This window comes from Glycine max, chromosome 12, assembly GCF_000004515.6.
Source record: "Glycine max cultivar Williams 82 chromosome 12, Glycine_max_v4.0, whole genome shotgun sequence".
Classification (NCBI taxonomy): Eukaryota; Viridiplantae; Streptophyta; class Magnoliopsida; order Fabales; family Fabaceae; genus Glycine; species Glycine max.
The window spans coordinates 14,616,383-14,622,990 of NC_038248.2; the positions used below are offsets into that span (position 1 = coordinate 14,616,383).

Consider the following 6,608-nt stretch of genomic DNA (forward strand, 5'->3'; position numbering starts at 1 on the left):
GATTAATTTTGTAATTAAGTTTTTACTTTGAAGTTATTTCTTAATAATGTTTACTTATTTTAATTTGTAGTTTAAGTTTAAGTTTAATTTTAAGTTTAAGTTTAAGTTTAAGTTTAAGTTATTTGAAGGGTTAGGGTTTAGTTCTTATTTGTAAGGGTTAGGGTTTAATTCTTATTTTTAAGGGTTAGGGTTTAGTTCTTAGTTTTAGGGTTAGGGTTAGTTTTATTATTTTATGGTTAGGGTTTAGTTCTGAACATTTTAGGGGTCAGGGTTAGTTTTTTTTATTTCAGGGTTAGGGTTTAGTTCTTATTTTTAGGGTTAGGCTTAGTTTTTTATTTGAAGGGTTAGGGTTTAGTTTTTATATTTCATGGGTTAGGGCTAAGTTCTTATTTTTTAGGGGTTAGGGTTAATTCTTTTATTTTTAGGGCTAGGGTTTAGATTGTATGTTTTAAGGGTTAGGGTTAATTTTTTATTTGAATGGTTAGGGTTTAATTCTTGTTGTTTAGGGTTAGGCTTAGTTTTATTATTTTATGGTTAGGGTTTAGTTCTGAACATTTTAGGCGTTAGGGTTAGTTTTTTATTTTAATGGTTAGGGCTTAGTGCTTATATTTTAGGGGTTAGGGTTAGTTTTTTTATTTTAAGGGTGAGGAGTTAGTTTTTATGTTTTATGGGTTAGGGTTTAGTTCACATTGATGTTCATCGTTACTTAGAAACATTAGTTTTTCCCTTTTGGCTACCTTAGTTATTTGGTTTAGGGTTCATTGATTATTATAGTTTGATACGCGACATAAATTGTATCCATAAGTAAGCCTTAATAAACTGAATATCATACATTATGTGTGAAATTCAAATGACAAATATACAACAAAGCCTTAATAAACGGAGACATGCAAATCATTCATTTTGGTGTCCGTGATGCTGTGAGGATGTGCCACATGGTCGATCCCATCTTCGTGCTTGGCGATCAGGATTTCTTCTGCCCCGATGCCTCCCCGCTTCTTCTTCGCCAGCCTCCACAGAAAATGCATGATGCAAATCAACACCGAATAAGTCACCCGTATTAGGTATTTGTCCCGGTACATTCCATTGTGTTCCTAACGGGGCATTAGGTGTTGGAATTAGGCCATGATATTGCTGTGAAGGGGTCATTGTGGGCCATGAAAAATGAGCTTGTGTTTCCGCAACACCACTGAACGATTGCTGGCTTGCAGAAGTATCAGTGTGATGACCCTGAAAAGGATACTGATACATCTGTGTCAGATACTCAACAAATGTTTGTGGCGTGTAATACATTCCATGGCCACGCTTCGGCATTTGTTGGGAATATTCTTCCCCTTCAACAGTCTCCCTTCGTCTGTCTATGCCCTGAGTTTCAACACTTGACTGAAGTATGCGAAACTGTTGTGCAGGAAATTGACGCTCAGATGCAGGACCATGTGACACTGGCTCAGTGACTCTCTCTTACTCTTTGGATAAAATTGTAATTTTTTCCACATAAGGCACGAGAACATCAACTGTCCATGTATTCCTCCCTTGAGGAGACACCATGTATTGTAATGTCTCCGCAACTTCAGCCTGCAATTATAAGGGTCGGAAAATTAATGCCATCATTAAAAGAATGTTCAAGTTAAATATTCAAAAAAATAAAAAAATACCAATGTAGCCGTCTTTGCATTTTGTGGGTCAACAAACATCTTTGTCTTTCGCCTATACCAGACCATGTAGTCCGAGTTAAAGCTCAATAGGCCTTCTTGTCGGGGATAAGCATCGACCCTAAATGCATGGCGATTATTTCACTGATGAATCATTGGGGCGAACAATTGCCCCCAATTTTCGTCATGTTTCCCTTTTAATGTTATGCCATGAATGTTTAAGGGTTGTGAAGGAGACTCTGGAATTGGTTGTTGCATCCCAAATTGTCTCAATACTCTGTCTGGTTGGTGCTACTCAATAACTTGGAAACAAATTAGTGGCACCACCGCGTACCACGCGAGACTTCCGACTAAACAAACGGGAGGAAACAGTGATATAACGGTTGATGGGTACGGCTCCCACACAAACTGCATATAACAACATAGTTGTGAACATTTTAGTAAAATAACACATAATTTTTTATTTTACAAATACAATAGCATGTTCTTACCTCATGACGTTTCATAATATCCAACTTGCGACAAAAACTCTCACATCATCATTGCCGATATGTTGGTTTCCACGTCGCAACCACCTACAAAGATTAAAATTTAATATATGCTAAAACCATTTATTTTATTGAAATGAAAGACGCTGTTAAAAATGAGTAACCTGTGCCCCAATGGTGTATTTTCTACTTGGGAAGGAGTCCTCTTTGGAGCCAAGGTTGGACATCGTTCCCATGCCCACATTTGTAGTAAGATGCACATACCTCCGATTGATTTAGTTTTATAATCAGTGGCATTGCACATCTCTCTGTATAGAAAACCAAGTACGGCAGCTCCCCATGCATATCTGCCACATTCTTCAAAGTCACATAAAAATTGAAGGTACCTTAGCGAAACTTTGTTACTGCTTTTGTCAACGAACAAGACACCTCCAATGAATCTCGGTATCCATGCACGGGCAAACCTTCGTACTTGTTCTTCGTCGTTGTCGTTATTTATTTGTGCAAAATGGTGAGCCAGCCAACTTAATTTAATCACACTACCTTTAATTTCATCTTCTTGTGGTCTGACTCCCAATAATTCTTCACATAAATCAGCCCAATCAAGATTTGTTGGACCGATTAATGGTAAACCATCCACACTTATACCTAATAATACAGAGACGTCTTGGAGAGTAATAGTACATTCTCCGCATCTCATGTGAAACGTATGTGTTTCTGGCCTCCATCTTTCTATCAGAGCACTAATTAATGAGGCATTTATTTTTAAGTACCCCATCTTGATAATCCAGGCGAAACCAGATTGTAGAAGAAAAGGAAAAATTTGCTCAGAAATTTGTTCTTCCCCTTGATACGTGGGGACAGCTCGTCTGATATGTAATTTCCTATCTTCTTCCCCATTCCAAACATGTTCTGAAACATGCTTAGGTTGCATCCATAATACATCAGCATCGATGGGACCAGACTTAATGTTAATATGTGATGAAGATGATGATGAAGATGCCATTGCTACTACAAAATAAAATATAATACAATAAATTCACAAATCAATTTATACATAACAATAAATTTGAAAAAAATAAAACTAGCAAATTTTTAATATATTCTATACATAAATTAAAATACATGTGAACAAAACATTAAATAAATTTTTTTTTTCTACAATTAACAAAAAATTAATTGAATAAAATATGGACTAACAAATTATTTATAATACAAACAAATATTGAAATATAAAAAATTATTTAAACAATATATATACAAAAATAATAATAATAATAATGTATAATGTATTATATATTTAATAACGTAAATTTCCTAAAACAATTAATAAGGCAAATTTACGCGTCTCTAATATTACAATTATTTATTTACGTGTGAAATGCTTAATATTACAAAAAATAAAAATTTATGTCTACCTAAAATTTACAAATATGTACCTAAAACTAATATTAATTTGTGCCTAATATTTCTAAGGCTAATATTAAGTGTGTCTAATATTTTTAAACCTCATGGAACCTTTACAGTATCATATATATCACATGGATAATATCTAAAAATATATACTACTGAGTCAAATAATATTTTCATACTAATTAACCTAATCTTCAAATATCTATTAATACATAAAAATTAATAACAGCATACCTATTAATAATAGTAACTAACCTAACCTTACAATACCTATTAATCCTAATTAACCTAAACTTACAATACCTATTAATACTAGCTAACCTATTATTTTTATAATATTAACAACAGAATATATAAATCATAATATATAAATGTTATTTAAGAAAATTACTTACCTGGAATTATGGAAGAGAAAAACTGAACAAAAGCAAAGGAACCAGCACCAGCAAGGCACACACTCAATGAAACTAGCAAAAGCAAAGGAATTATGGAATTACGGAATTAAGTTTCAAATGCTTAAATTTCTAAGGCTAGCAAATATTACAAAAACACAAAATTTACCTCTGTCCTAAAATTTACAAATATATAATTAAACCTTAAATTAACTTGTGCCTAATATTTCTTACAACTAACTAATATTACGTATATTATGTGTGCCTACTATTTCTAAAGCTAATAATAAGTGTGGCTGAATAAAAATATTTCTATAACTACTTAATACGTGTGCCTAATATTTCTAAAACTAATAATATTATATTACATATATAATATCTAAAAATATATACAACAAACCAAACTAACTAACCTAACCTTCAAATATCTATTAAGAATAACCTAATCTTCAAATATCTATTAATACATAAAAATTAAAAAACAGCATAGTAACTAACCTAACCTTACAATATATATTAATCCTAATTTACCTAAATTTATAATACCTATTAATACTAACTAACCTATTATAAAAATTAAGAACAGAAATTATAAATCAGAATATATAAATTTTATTTTAAAAAAACACTTACCAAGAATGAATTATGGAAGCCACACAGCAAAAGCAAAACAATGGAAGTGCAGCACCCACCCACGTACACACTCTCACTCACTCACAGAAACTCAATAACGGAGAAAGAAGAAAGCTTGGAGAAGAAAAGCTTGCGTAAAAATTTAAGAGGTTGAGGTTAGTTTTATAGAAGAAAATGTAAAGAGGTTAGTTTTATAGAAGAAAATGTAAAGAACCAACGGTCAAAAACCTAAGCCTACTCTACTCTACTTTTTCACCATGCATGCAACCCTATAAATATAAAGCTGTAGCAACCTGCAAACCTGCAAGCAAACCTGTAACACGCCCTTCACGATGCTGTATCGCCAGCAGAAGAAGCAGATCCAACGTGGAGGTGTCTCGCCAGCTTCACTGGCGGCACCTTCCACTTAAGCTGCTGTCTCGCCAACAACACTGGCGGTACCATGCTTGCCGCCATTTTCAATGGCGATACCCCTCTAAGAACAGACCCCCAGTGCAAATTCTTTTAAAAGAGACCCCATTCGGTAATTAGTTTTTAAAACTAACCCAGTTAGGTAAATTTGCCAGATAATTTCCTTTGCCAAACATTAAAGAGCGAACTAGATGGTCAACTTTATTTCTATCAAACGTTATGACGTATGTGTTTAGACAGAGTAATGACTTTTCAGGTTAAAAAAAAAAGAATCATGACCTTTCAATTTAAGACACAACAGTCTAGGTGTCTCTTGATTATGCCACGTGTCTTTATGTTTGTGGTCTTAAATGAACATGTCACTTCGATTGGAGAAAAATCCCAAACGACAGCGTTGGAGAGTTAAAACCCTTGATGAGGGTGGTGCTTTGATTTTTGCACCTCCATCATGAATTTCTAACTCTCGAAGTTACTACTGATGGTGGGAAGTCAAAAGGGTTCTAAAAGGGTTTGAAGATTTTATAAATACTTTACCTTGCCACTTCCACCAACACTTCTCCATTTTGCTATTGTTTCAAACTCCACCCAAGATTTTTGAAAGCTTGAGAGCTTTTCGGTGAAGGGATAAAGGTTAGCACTAGAGCTTGTGCCTTTCTATTCTTTGCATCATTTTCTTCATCTTCTTGTTGTGTTTTCTGTCATCTTCTACACTAGGTACGCCTTTGTGTTTCTGTCCTTTGTTTCAAGTATTTTCTCATTCATCCTTTTCTACTCTTATGATGTATTCTTTTTGGTTTTGATGGGGATTGATCTCTGATTATCCACTAGAAACCCGTGATAGAGAAAGAAATCTTAGATATTGGGGAAGAGTCAGAATCTATTGCTTCTCTTCCTCTTTCAAACGAGGAAGAATTTCAGAACTTGATGAAATGTCCATAAATTTCCTTGTGTTAATATCGTCACCGATGAGGTTGGGATTTATTCCTCTATTTTTTCAAAACACTAAATCCATTACCAATCTAATAGATAAAGTGAATTTGACTTATCTCAATAATCCCCAACTGGGTTATTGTCAATCATTGTCTTCCTAGTGAACGGGTTTTCCTTAGTGCTACATGTATGTGTGTAAAGATATGTTCAAGGATTTGGACATAACTTTGCCTTTATCCTATTTTGAATGTGATGTTTTGACCGAGATGAATGTTGCCCCTACACAACTTTATCTGAATAGCTGGGCCTTTATGAAGGCATTCTCAACCCTTGGTCCTTATTTGAATATTAGTCCCGTTGTTAATAAATTTCTATACTTTTGTTGGGTTAAGGCAAGTGAGGATGGTAAGGTTGGTTGGGTATCTATGATTTGTGCGAAAGGGTCTTTATTCACCCTTTTCAACTCGTCTGGGAATAATTTTAAGACTTGTTTCTTTAAGAATAGACCCAACCATATTTATCCCGACCCTAAAAATATTATTTAAAAAATTGATGGAAAAGCTAGGAGATTTCCTCTATAATGGAAAATGTTTCCCCAAATGTTTAAGTTTCGGGCAAGCCCATTGTTGTCTCCCGAGGATAGCCAAGATATTAATATAATTGTGGAGTTTTTGAGAGGGATGAATATT

General features: G+C 33.9%; 1 pseudogene; it reads right to left on the reverse strand.

Annotated features, from left to right (window-relative positions):
• Positions 1-5,034, reverse strand: part of LOC100814883 (senescence-specific cysteine protease SAG39-like) — a 16,764-nt pseudogene extending 11,730 nt beyond the window's left edge.
• Between the last annotated feature and the right edge of the window lie 1,574 nt (positions 5,035-6,608).